Source organism: Miscanthus floridulus, chromosome 13 (assembly GCF_019320115.1).
Source record: "Miscanthus floridulus cultivar M001 chromosome 13, ASM1932011v1, whole genome shotgun sequence".
NCBI classification, from domain to species: domain Eukaryota; kingdom Viridiplantae; phylum Streptophyta; class Magnoliopsida; order Poales; family Poaceae; genus Miscanthus; species Miscanthus floridulus.
The window spans coordinates 57,010,757-57,024,789 of record NC_089592.1 but is presented as its reverse complement, the minus strand read 5'-3'; positions in this window follow the sequence as shown (position 1 = coordinate 57,024,789).

The window sequence follows — 14,033 nt, the reverse complement described above, 5'->3', positions numbered from 1 at the left end:
AGATGGGAGGGTGATTGGGCTACCTGTCCATCACCACGAAGGCAAAACCTCAGGGATGGGGTGCATAGGCCAAAAAGTGCACACTGATGTGGCAAACCGAATGGTGCAAGAAGCTCATTACAGCATCCTTCATCAGTTAGTGAGCATGGAGAAATATATTGAAAAGAACCTGGAAGAGATCTGCACCGCTAATGATGGACAACGCATGGAGGCATGGGTCCAGAACCATCACAAGAGCAATTTCATAGAGTGGCTCAAAGAGCAACACATACCCCTTGAAGGATGCCCTGATGAAGATACGGAGACTGTTAAGAGGCTTGTGTTAGGCCCATCCAGCTAAATCACCACATGGCAAGGGTATGACGTCCAGGGCTACAGGTTCCACATGAAAGACAAGGACAAGAAGAGCTTGTCACAGAACTGCGGTGTTCGATACGAGGGCAAAGAAGAGTACACGGGCCAAAGGAGGCAATACTATGGGCAAGTCGAAGAAATATGGGAACTTGACTACAGCCAGAACCTACGCTTAACCGTCTTCCGTTGCCAGTGGGTCAAACCGAATGCGGTTGCAGTGGACAGTTATGGGCTAACCACCGTGGACCTCAAAAGTATCGGCTACAAAGATGACCCGTGGGTACTAGCAACCAATGTCGCACAAGTGGCCTACTATATATATGCAGATGACCCAAAAAGGCATGTGGTTGTGTCCGGAAAGCAGCGGATTGTGGGAGCTAATGGGGTGCAGAGTCCCGAACAATACAACAACTATGCAGAACTCGAGCTTTTTACCGATCATCCAAAGAAGATCAAGGCCGTCGAGGACTGATTCAACAAGTCCAGGATGATGCCATGGGCCCGCCCCGACGGTGAGAAGAGGACGGTGAAAGCACCTGCACCAAAATGATATATGTATCCCAGAGACATATATGTAATAATATAGCTCGATCTATTGAAGACAAGTTTTGTAACTTATTATTAATATCATGGAACCATACTACTCTACTAGTACTACTGAATCTACTACTACTACTATACAATACTACTCTACTAGTACTACTCAACCTACTACTACTATAGAATACTACTACTATCTATTGTACTAATACTACTCTCTACTACTCACATGTACTCTACTACTACACAGCACTACTCTACTACTACTACACAGTACTACTCTACTACTACACAACACTACTCTCTACTTACACACTACTACTCTCTACTAATAATAAATATCAGTGCCCATAAATTTTAGATTAACAAGTTTTAGATTGATAATAAATATCAGTGAGCAAATGCAAAAATATTAACCGTGGCGGGCACGTAACAGCGCCCGCCGCGGTTAATCGATTAACCGTGGCGGACAGTTTAAGTGCCCGCTACAGTAAACATTTACCACGGCGGGCGGATTATATTGCCCGCCGCGGTTAATCCGTGGCTATATATGTGCCGCTGCTCGCACAAATTTTCTTATTCCTTCGTGCCCTCGAATTCGACCCGAAGGGCTGCCGAAATATAGCGCCGCTGCCGAGCTCCTCCGTGGTGACCCCCGCCCCCATCCTCCTCCCCCGTGCCCGTGCCCCGCCCCCGTCCTCCTCTCCCTTGCCCACGCCCCGTCCCCATGCTCCTCCAGCGCCCCGTCCCCGGAACCCTAGCTCTAGTGCGTCGCCGGCTCCGACCCGTCCGCCGCCACCAAATTCCTCGATGGCCTTCTCCACCCTTCTCTAGTTTAGGCAGCACTACACAACGCGCAAGGAAATAACGCCACCAGCGGTATGTAACCTAACCTCTGCATGTCCTGCGCCTAAAACCATGCCCTTCTCCTACTCTCCTAGTAGCAGCTTTCTATGGTCTTCACGCCGTGTTTGTTTATTAGTGTCGATTTTATCGTGCTATGTCCTGGGGGAAATTCGTGGAGCAAGCTATTGGTATTCTTGTGCTGGTTGGTTTCTGGGGCATATCGTCGAGCATCTGGTGTGCGGTTCTGGGGAGGAACCTATGAGTATTTGTCCGGCCTTTTTGGGTAAACTAGGTTCAGTACTCCACTTCGCCTTTGACTAAAGTAGCTAGCGCTGAACTTTGGTTTCCTGAACTCCTTGTGCTGCAAGTTTACAGGAAGCAAAGGTTTTTTTTCTCGCCATTTTGAATTGGAGAAGGTTGCTGCCTGGCGTGCATGATATACATTGATTTGTAACCCACGTCTGCTTATAGAATTACGAATTGGTGGATTACCATAAAGATGCCTTTCATCTGTATATCCGGTATCGCCGACCAGGACCAAATTTAAATCTCGTATCTGCAGTTTTTCAAATAGACATTCTGTGAATGCATATCCCTTTGCCCCGAGGCCCTAGCATACTGCTCATAGTATATTTGTACTCATTGGGTAGCATGTTCATCGATATATGGTGCAGTTAGGTGCTTACATGTTCCTTTTCCCTAGTCTAGAACAGAATGGGCGGTTCTTGTTCATATTTTCTTTATCAAACAGTCATTTGAGTGAACATATGTACACTAGCCCCATGAATGATAGAATACTATATTTTCTGGTATTTGTATGGCACATTTTGTCCTGGATCAGAAAGGTGATTGGATATCAGACTGTCAATTGGTTATATGTTGTGAGATTTTTTTTCAATTTTAGTGTTCAGCAGATGGACGCTGAACAATAAATCAATGCATAAGTTCATGTATGTTAATCCTACTGGACTGCTCAGGCTATAAACTAATTCACACCTATCGATATTTTGTTAGGGTTAGATTAGCATATCCTTAATTTGCAAATGAAAGGAATGTTGTGGTCTTATTTAAACCATTCGATTGAGCTAGTCTTTTTTCCCAGTACTCAGGTGCCTGATTTCTTTCCCTTCTTTCTCTAATTTCCCTCTCAACTCCTAATCTTATCCCTGATCTAGGGTGTGGAGACATTGAGAAAAATCATTGAGGAGTAGGGCATGAGCTGTTAGGCTTTCATGCCATATATACTAATTTTTTCCTTGCTGGATTGTCTCAACCCCTGAAATGTACAATTCTAAATTTTGAGCTATACAGCTCTTACTCTACTAAACCTCAGTAGGCAGCGGCGATGATGATCGAGTGCCCCCGCTAAACTAGGATGGCTTGTATACCAGATACAAGCAACCAGTTTAAAAGCGATGTGAAGACAATGGGGCAAATCTGAGCCAACTACTACTACTTTACTACTCTAGTACTACTCTACTCTACTCTACTCTCACCTCCTCTAGTCTTCTACTCTATCTTGATGGCCGAAGGCCACCCTTTGGGGCCGAATTTTGAAACTATCTTGATGGCTTTTGTTTGGTATTTGCAATGATGATCCTTTTCACACTTCTAAGCTGAGGCAGTGGCATATGCAATGATGTGAACCCTTTTATGCTAAGGCAGCGGCGATGATGATCGAGTGCCCCCGCTAAACTAGGATGGCTTATATACCAGATACAAGCAACCAGTTTAAAAGCGATGTGATGACAATGGGGCAAATCTGAGCCAACTACTACTACTTTACTACTCTAGTACTACTCTACTTTATTACTCTAGTACTACTCTACTTTACTACTCTATAACTGTGTCTATATAACTGAAATATGTATTCATTGTAGCTTTCCAATGTCGGAGGAACCGATAAGCGAATGGCGCGACCCTACCCCTAGTGCATCATCATCATCTAGCCTCGAGAGCCAAGTGTCCGTGACCCCGAGGCCAACAAAGAAACATCGTACAGAGGACAAAGATGATCCGACCTACCAACCAAGGGACGACGAAGTTGAAAGTGCGCGGTCTCCAAACCCTGAACAGATGCCGATGGTGCCTCGAGAATTGAATTTCGAGGAGGAACAAGTCAGTGACAAAGAACCCCCCGCTCCATCTCCAACCACTTCAGGCAAGTCTAGTGGTCAGAGGACAAAGCTGAGAAGGGGGGAACACGGGAGGCACCGGAGGGAAATCCACGGCGAAGTCCATGTGATCCATGAGGTGGGACTAGAGGGAAACCCGTTGTCGCCACCCACGGTCCTTGCCAAGTTCAGCAACCAGGTGGCATGTATAGTCAAGGACAAGGTGGAGATCACTTGGGAGGAGTGGAACAATGTCCCAGTCAACTACAAGACACATATCTAGGGTGAGATGACGAGGAGCTTCCATTATCCTGAGGACGTCGATCTGAACAAGTGCAGGGAGTGGATCATGCATGTGGCAGGAAGAGCCTTTAGAAACTTCAAGTCCATGCTGACTAGGTACTACCTGAAGCTAGGCAAGTCACCCTATGTCAAATACACTATGGTGAAGGAACATCACTGGGAAGAGTTCTGCAAACAAAGAACAACAGAAGAAGCAAAGGCAAAGAGCGCCAAGTTCAGCGCACTCGCGAAGAAGAACCTGCACCCCCACCACTTGGGCATGATTGGGTTTGCTGGTAAGAGGCCCCAGTGGCGGGAGGAAGAAAGGGCTAGAGCTGCTGCAGGGCTTCCCGATCCGTACGACGGTGTAGACTTGAGGGCTAAGGACTTCATCTATGCCCGCAAGCTAAAGAAGCTTAAGGAGGGCGCGAGCAAGTTCAATGAGCCCAAGTTCGAGGAGGTGGAGAGGGCTCTCATCGAGGCTGCTAAATCCAAGGACAACTTCGAGGTTCGTAGGGGCCAAGACTTGCTAACCCTGGCGCTGGGAACCCCGAGCACCGTGGCCATGTCCGTGGCATGTCGTCGAAGATGAGCTAGAACTCAGTGGAGTCATGGCAATCCAATGCTGCCACATACCGGTCAAGGTAGAGGTACAAGGAGGGCATATTTCAGAAGGGCTATGATCAAGGCGTGGCCGAAATGATCAGTCGGTCCATAAAAGAAGCCTTCATGAGCAATGACCCAAATATGGTGTCGATGAGGTCATAGATGCTTCGCTAGGCTGGCATGGCCATGCCTCAAGTTCCACAAGGGCAGACACAAGGGCAGCCACTGCCGATGATCGAAGATCGCCCAAGGCACCCCGTCGACGACATCTGGCAACCCATGCACGTCCACCTCAACATCCCGTTCGGCAGGGCAAAAAAGTTGACCGTGGGTGAGGTTTACATGCACCCGAAAGAAGATATCAAAGATTTCAACCAAGACTAGATCCCTGCTAACTATGCTGCCATGATACTTACATGGTATGCGACCCAATACGAAGAATTTGAAATGGAATATCCAACTGCACAAGGGGTAACGATCCTTGGAGCTGCCATTGGTTCCAAAGTCCTGTGGAACAAGGACGACATAGAGATCATTCTCTCGACGCTGACTTCTACGCCAATGGTGACACCAGCATCACAACCATCCGTTGCCGGATCTTGTCCCCCCGATGATCTGGATCACGGCGACGGCGATGACGAAGGCAATGGCGGGGATGACAAGGGAAGGAAGTCACCCCTGAGGCACAAGCCCTCACCCTCGTTCTCCTCCTCCAACAACAAGTCCACCTCCACCTCCCGACAGTCCGTCTAAGGGCACAAGCAAAGGACTGGGAGGCACGGAGGAACCGAGGGCAAAGACACCGCCTGCTGCCATTATGAGCACAAGCCACTGTCCTGCACAGCCGGTGAAGACTAAAGGCGACCAAGGGCATCTCACATACTCACTTGAGTTCGAAAGGTATGGTAGCGGTGATCATAATTTGCTAATAACTTTTCTTTGCCATAATATGGTACTAACATTTCTATCCTAGGCCGAGATCACCTTTCCATCTATTTCCTAAATCGGATGACTGCCCCGGCCATTACAAGCATGGGAAGTTCATGATAACCAAGGCCTAGCTCATCGACGAGGAAAGGTGGGAGACAAGGAGGTTTCATCTCTGGTACATGGAAGCGGCAAAAGCTGGCCTGCATGGTTTTCTAGTCAAGGTTGTGGCGGAGTACTTCCACTTGCCCGGCAACGATGTAGAACTCCCCGTGGACTTCCACGACATGTATAGACTACTACAGGAACAAGACCTTGACATTGCCCAAGTCACCTTGTTCTCTATGTAAGTGATGAATTGCGAGTTTCACATATCACCTGCCTTTGAATCGGTCAAGACTACTTATATATGCCACGATGGCTTGTCCTTGCAGGTTAATGGCCTATATATCCAAGGAACTAAAACTTGATGTTATCTATCTATCTCCAATGCATATTGCTCAAAGAGTCATCATTGGTTACCACCTAGATGACAATCATCCAACCATGAAAGACTTGACCAAGTGACAGAGAGAGGCGCACAGGAAGAAACTGATGGACAATGAGAAGTTGAACATTTCAAGGTACATACTAGGAGCAATGAAGAAGATCAGGAGAAATGGGTGTATTGTAGCTGCCTACCACTTTGGGTAAGTCAAAGACATGCCTGTAGAGATAAGTGGGTAGCTAGCTAGTATTATTATTTCTCGTCGTAACCTGTATTTTGTTTCAATGGCACAGCCAAGGCCTCAAGGGTCACTAGGTTGAATTTATCATCTACCCTTAGGATGGCAGGGCCTGCATATTTGATTCATTGAGAATGCCAAACTTAAAAGGGTACAAGGCCTTTGAAGATTGCCTTAGAGTGTAAGTGACTGAACTGTCTTCTTATATGCGTTCTAATGCCCTGCCTAATACTAGTACATTTCGTATAGCACTTATAAGGAGTACGTGAAGGATCCTGAATGCTATGATCGAAGAACAGGGAATTTTAAGGCTAAGCATAAGAACCACATCAAAATCAGACGCAACTTTTCGGTAAGTATTTGAAAGGTTTAATTGTGCTTTCTGTTCATAAGCGTTCTAATGCCTATATTCTAATGCTTGTGTATCGATCATGCAGTGTGCCAAACAACCGGTAGGATCACAAACCTGTGGCTTCTACGTCTGTGAGTACCTGAGGGAGTGCAAGCAGTACAGCAGCAGTTGGAGGGTGCTCAAGAATGGATTGAACTGGTGGAGAGACGTGCAGAGCACCCAACACTCCTTCAAGCAGACAAAGGCAGACATATGTAAGTTTGTCTTAGACAAATGCGTGCTTGAAGGGAGCACGTTCTTCAATGAGAACAGCCAGCTAGCGATTTTACCGGAGTACGAGAGGCTGAGGAAATGGCCCACGATGATGCGTCCGCAGGATTACTCATTAGGGCATGTATAACGACTTTAATATGTAAATGTAATGAACTAATGATGACAAGAATGACTAAGTGAATGTATATATATGTATATTATCTCATGTGTAATGCCTGCATACTTTTTAAGTTTAATTTGTGAAATCTGGATGTGATTTGAATTTGAATTTGAATTTGAATTTATATGCCTACTGTATTTTTTTTAATTTAGGAAATAATTTACCGAGGCGGGCAAATAATAATGCCCGCCACGGCTAACGAACATAACCGCGGTGGGCCACGAAAGGTGTTCGCCGCAGTAAAATAATTTACCGCGGCGGGCGGTGCAACGTGACCGCCGTGGTAAAAGTATATTTACCGCGGCGGGCACGTTACACCGCTCGCCACGGTAAATTGGTTAACCGCGGCGGGCAAAGCCGCCCGCCGCGGTTAAGCCACGATTTACCATGGCCTCTAGGCCACGGCGGACGGCTTTGCCCGCCGCGGAAAATCAAAAACGCCCGCCTCCAGTAAAGTTTATGTAGTAGTGAGTCTTGATACATTTTTGAACCTCCAGGGTGAATTTAGTACTTGGAATCGTGAGCTTCTGACAGAATTTCCTCTCGTAGTACCGAGTCAGATGGAACACAGATTCTATTCTTGAACTAGACGGTTCCTTGTTCATCTTCCTGGTGGTTGGTCTTGTAGCCTAGTTTCATCAGACCACAGAGATATTCGATCTCTTCACAATTTTTTCTGAGCTTGACGGATGCGATCTATGAGATCATACTATATGCGGAGCTCATTCAACAAGCCATGCGGTAGTATCTCAAGTTGGAAATCATCAATCTCCTCCTTGAGTTCAGGTGGTATGGATTCTATGATCAAAGTGTGACAGTAACTCTTGTGACTGAGAGTATCTACGACTACATTAGCTTTTCCCGAATGATAGTGAATTTCTAGGTCATAGTCCTTGATCAATTCTAGCCATCGGCGTTGCCTCATATTTAGATCTTCTTGAGTGAAAAAGTACTTCAAGCTCTTGTGATCCGTATAGATATCGCACTTGTTGCCTATCAAGTAGTGTCTCCATATCTTCAAGGCATGCACAACTGCTGCTAACTCAAGATCATGGGTTGGGTAATGGTTCTCGTGTTCTTTCAACTATCGAGACGCATATGCTATCACTCTTCCATCTTGCATCAGTACACAACCAAGTCCTTGACGGGATGCATCACAATAGACTATGAAATCTTTGCTGATATCAGGCAATGCTAGCACAGGAGTTGTGGTAAGCTTCTGTTTCAATTCCTGGAAGCTTTGTTCGCACTCGGGCATCCATTCAAACTCCTTAGTCTTCTTCAGAAGGTTGGTCATTGGACAGGCTATCTTGGAGAAGTTCTTAATGAATTGGCGATAATATCTAGCCAATCCCAAGAAGCTTCTGACTTCTATCACATTACGGGGCTAATCCCACTCTTTCACAGCTTCAATCTTGGCTGGGTCAACTGCGATACCCTCAGTTGATAGTACATGGCCTAAGAAGGCAACTTCCTATAGCCAAAATTCGCACTTGCTGAACTTTGCGTAGAGCTGATGTTGGGCTAGTTTCTCAAGCACAGTTCTCACATGATGTTTGTGTTCCTCCGCGGTGGATGAATAGACAAGGATGTCATCAATGAATACTACCACGAACTTATCTAGTTCATTCATGAAAACCTTATTCATCATGTTCATGAAGTATGTGGGAGCATTCGTGAGCCCAAAGGACACCACAGTGAACTCAAACTGACCATACCTAGTCACAAAAGCTGTCTTCGGGATGTCACTCTCTTGAATCTTTATCTGATGATAGCCGGATCTAAGATCAATCTTGGAGAAATACTTAGCACCTCAAAGCTGATCAAGCAGATCATTGATTCTTGGTAGAGGGTACTTGTTCTTGATGGTGACTACGTTCAAGTTCCGGTAATCAATGCACATTCTCATCGAGCCATCCTTCTTCTTAACAAATAGAACAGGGGATCCCCAGGGTGAAGCACTGGGTCTGATATATCCCTTCAAGATGAGCTCATCAAGCTGTTTCTTGAGCTCAGCCAGTTCATCAACTGACATGCGATAGGGTCTCTTGGCAATGGGTCCTATTCCTAGCAAAAGATCAATGATGAACTCTACATCACGGTCTGGTGGCATACCCGGTAATTCTTTAGGGAATACATCGGGATAGTCTCTGACCATAGGCACATCATGAACTGTCTTCTCCTCTTTTTGTGATTCTGAACTTGCTTTAAGGGCACATAGGATAGAGGTGGACTTTCCAGACTGGGGTTCACATCTAACAACTTGGCCTGATGGGTGGGTCACTTGGACATATCTAGGTGAACATGATATGATACCTCGGTGAATGGTTAACCAATCCATACCTAAGATGACATCTAGGTTTGTGGAAGGTAACAGGGTTAGGTTGGCTTTAAAGATAAGACCTTCAATGGTAAGACTCACTCCCTTATAGATGTGGGTGCATTTTAGGTCTCCTAAAGGTGAACTGGTGATGATAGGCTTTCCATGTGGGGTTACAGACAGGTCATGCTCTCGTGCAAACTTGGATGATATGTAAGAACAAGTTGCTCCAGAGTCAAATAGAACTGATGCAGTATTGCCATTAACTAAAAACATACCATACACAACATCAGGGGCATCCTGTGCTTCCTCGATGTCCAGATGGTTGAGACGTCCACGAGTAGCAGATCCCTTGAACTGAGACTTCCGAGTAGCTGAGTTCTGTGGGCATTCAGCGGCTTTGTGACCTGGTTGGCCACAAGCAAAGCAGGTGAAAGGCGTACCGCCTGTAGGGGTTGGTGTGGGTGCCTTCCAGTTTCTAGTGCTTGGTGCGGAGCGGTTCTATGCTTGGCATTCATTCGCTGAGCGAGGACGGTTGAAACGGTCCTGAGTGTAATGATCCTGAGCAGGGCAGGAGTATTTGGCGGTGTAGCCTCCACTACCCCTACTCGATCTAGGGTTATCAACCCTGTTGTGGCGAGAGTGTTCCCTGGATGGTGCATCTCTGTGGAACCTCTTGCGATCATGACCACAGAGAGACTCCTCAGGCTTACGCTTCCTCTCCCTGTACTCTTCTCTAGCTTCAGCATGGTCCTTCTCAATCTAGATGCAGCGATCCACTAGAGCATGCAATGTGTTACTCTTAATACCGCCAAACTTTAGCTTGATGTGCGGGTTAAGTCCCTTGCGGTAATAGTACAGCTTCTCCTTCTCAGAGTTCACAACATAGGAAGGTGCATAGCGTAGAAGGTTGGTGAAACAAGTAGTGTACTCAGTCACCCTGTCTTTTCCCATCTTGATGTTGCAGAACTCCTCAGATTTGGCCTCCATGACACCCTTGGGAATGTGATACTCAGTGAATGCTTTGGTGAACTCATCCCACAAGATGTTGGCAGGGTCCTCTTGGGAATCACTGAAACTATCCCACCAGGCACGTGCTGCACCTATGAGCTAGTGTGTGGCTGCTCCAACACACTCATCGTCGGTGAAAGTAGTGAGGTCAAGCTTCTTCTCCATCTCCTTGAGCCAGTCATCAGTTACAAGCGGGTCAGGGTCGGTGCCATCATAGGTAGGTGGCCTTAGCTTCAGAAATCCCTCTAGCTTCCTTTGGAAGTCATTCTGTTGACCTCCCTGGTGATGGTTTGCTCCTTCAACAAGAGCTGCAAGAAGCTAGGTCTGTTGTGCCATCACTTCTGCCAGGTTCGGTGGTGGTGGTGGTGGAATGTTCTCCTCAGGTGGTGGGGTATTCTCCAGGTGGAAGGGTATCCCTCCACGTCCACGGCCACGACCACGGCCATGGTTGTTGCCACCACGTCCCCCATTTGGTTCAACTGGTTCAGGGGTGGGCGCACGTCCATGATTCATTAGGCGATTAGATCGGCGGTTCAGAATCTACAACACGAATCATAGAGAATTTAGTGTTTGTGCCATAAGTGCTTATAATTCAATATGATTACATGATTTTGACGATTTAAAGAAAAACATTTATACTATCCAATACTCATTACAAAGAAGCAATAAGATTCATAAGATGCAATAAGATCCGAAACATTCATTACATGGGTTTTATTACATAGCATCATCTCCAGTAGCTACACTTGAAGACGTGTGAGAATCGTACTACGCATAACGTCTCATAATACATCTCATAAGGGGTACACCATGGGGTACAACTTACGGAAGCCACTGCCATGACTCATGACCACACAGGGTCATCTACTCTAACTCATACACTGCAGCTGGGATACGACTGTTCTCGATCTCGATCTCCTCGTCAGACTTGTGAAGTTGGGACACGTACTTCAAGGCCTCGGTGAGCTCCTCAGTAGGCTTGGCTCTAGGTAGGGTAGGGCAGGTGTCTAGGTTGAGGCAAGTCAGGGCTAACTCAAACTCCTTTATCCTAGGCTTCGTCTTGCTGCGAATCTCCTTGGGTAGCTGATCCCACATACCATTCATCTCCCTAAGGCGCTTCCTGTCAGACTTCTACCAAGCCTGCCATATCCTCTCACACTTGTCCTATAGGTACTCGGTCTGCCTGAGTGCCTCGATCAGGTGACCCTGGTTGTGAATGGCCTTCTTCCTGAACTCCTCCAGCTCTTGAGTCATGGTCTTGTTCCGAGATTGAATCTTCAGCATATCAATCCCCTTGGACCTCTCTCTGTCCCCACTATGGTTGAACTCGGCCTTCTTGTCGTCCAACTCTCTATGACCTCGGTTCTATGGACTTCTTCACGATGGTTGAGCTCGTCCTATAGCTTGGCGACTGTCTCTAGTAGACTAGCTCGCTCCTGAGCTCCCTGTGAGTCTTGCTCCTAGTGCTCCCATAGAAGGGCCTAGTCCTGATGTCTCCTCTGCTCTAGCTGGGTCACATACCTGTCCTGCTCTAGTAGGTGGATAGCTGAGATGCAAAGACATCTGTCCTCCTCGGCAAGGATAACTCTGCCAGCTGCGAAACTCTGCTCACTAGGGGTAAGGCTGAGGTCAAGGGCCTAGGGAAGTAGATGGAACTCTGTCATCTTTAGGTGCTCGTAGTGGTCCCTTATCACTCTACGAAGTGCCTTGTGTGAGATAGCTTGCAGTCCTCTCCTCGACTGTGTCCTCTATAGTCAACTCGGTGAAAGCTAGGACAGAACGTAAGGTAGTGCTAGCTGGGAACTCGACTGAGGCGACAATCGGTCCTTCAATTCCTCCTTCCTGAGCTGGCTTCCCGATGCAAGTGACCCTAACAAGCTCGTCAGGGACACCTAACGTGATGAGAACTCGGCAGAGGGTTTGTGCAAAACCCCCGAGCTCACGTAGGTCAAAGGTAAGCTTGGTGTGGTCCAGAGGTAGCAGTCCTAGAGGCGGTCAGTCGACATTCGTTGCCATCTGCATGTTTTAAAGAATAGGTGTTAGCAGGTCAATAATAGATAAGCCTTGCATAAAAGTAAATGCAGGGTCGGTATAATAACTGAAAGAAGGGACATTCTTGTCCTATTCTATCATCCATTTCTAAGGGTTTCGTCCTATGGTCAAGTATGACTCTGATACAAACTGAAACGACCCCAATTTTCGTGAAGGGAAATCCACAGCGTCAAAGTGTAATAAGACCGTTGTAGATCATATTACCCAACTTACAGTCGAATATCACATCCATACAATGATAATATCAGAGTACAAATAGTGCAGAATTACATAAATTATTACATCGCCGCATTGGCGGAATCATAAGTAGCATTCATTCAGAATAGCTTGAAGATAAGATCGCCAAACTTGAGCATAGGAACGAACCCCTCAACCGTCAAACTCCTCGGAGCTATACTCCTCAGCAGAACCTGTGTGCCAAAATTTATCAGTACAATTTGTACTGGCCACTCCCACCCTATGAGCATTGCTTTGTGGAAATTGGATGCATGTTGGATATAATCAAAAGGAACCTATGAGGCTGGGGTTTCCTATACAGTAGCATATCAAGTATATAATAATAGTTGGTCAAGTTTTTAACACCATCCCCACACACAATCCACCCCATTCCCTTCCCAGAGCTAGGTTTCAATCCTGGGACTAATATACCACCATCACCACACCATCACCATATACCACCATCACCACACCATCACCATATCCATACCATTGCTCAGTCGATAGTCCAACTCCCTCTCGGCACTGTCTCAAGGCCCGTAGCCCCTGCCTACGTCCGAACACTCATTCCAGGGGAGAAGAGAAGGACTCATCTCTCTATCTAGTTTAAGCGAAACCCAGGAAAGGTCCATAGCCGACAAGTCGGCACATGTATCGATCGATCAACCATACACTCTGCAGAGGTTTTACATAACCATAAGATCCGCCTTCCTCGCTGACCGTCGTCAACTGGGCTGATTCCGGCCACTTGCTAGCCTAGGATAATGCCACTCTACCATTCAGCCCTGGTACACCCCAAGTCTAGTCTGGGGTGGCTGAAACTGTGAGTCATGAGCCAGGTCCACAAGGTCTCCATGAAGTCTTGGAAGGGTGTGGGGTAAATCCTCCACGCCCCGTACCTCCTTACACTTTCCGCTATCAACCTAGCAGTAGTGGCAATATCCTACCAAGTAGTTCGGCCGTCCCGCACCATATAGGGCGAGTGGTACGTAAGGCTTCCTGGTGAATCTGAGTACTAGTAAGTCCTTAGGGTTGACCAAGCCAGAATGTCTCCATCAGGGTTTCCATTTACCATGCCACCACAGCACCTCCATTCCGGGCTCCTCCCGTCACAGGTTCACACCTAGGACCATCCCATATACCATTTACCCACCACAGGTATCCATTTCCAGGGGTGCCCAGGTAGCACCCCATGGCAAGACTTGCCCCAGGCTCGTCGTATACTCTAACTTGGTCGACACAACCCTCACCGTCC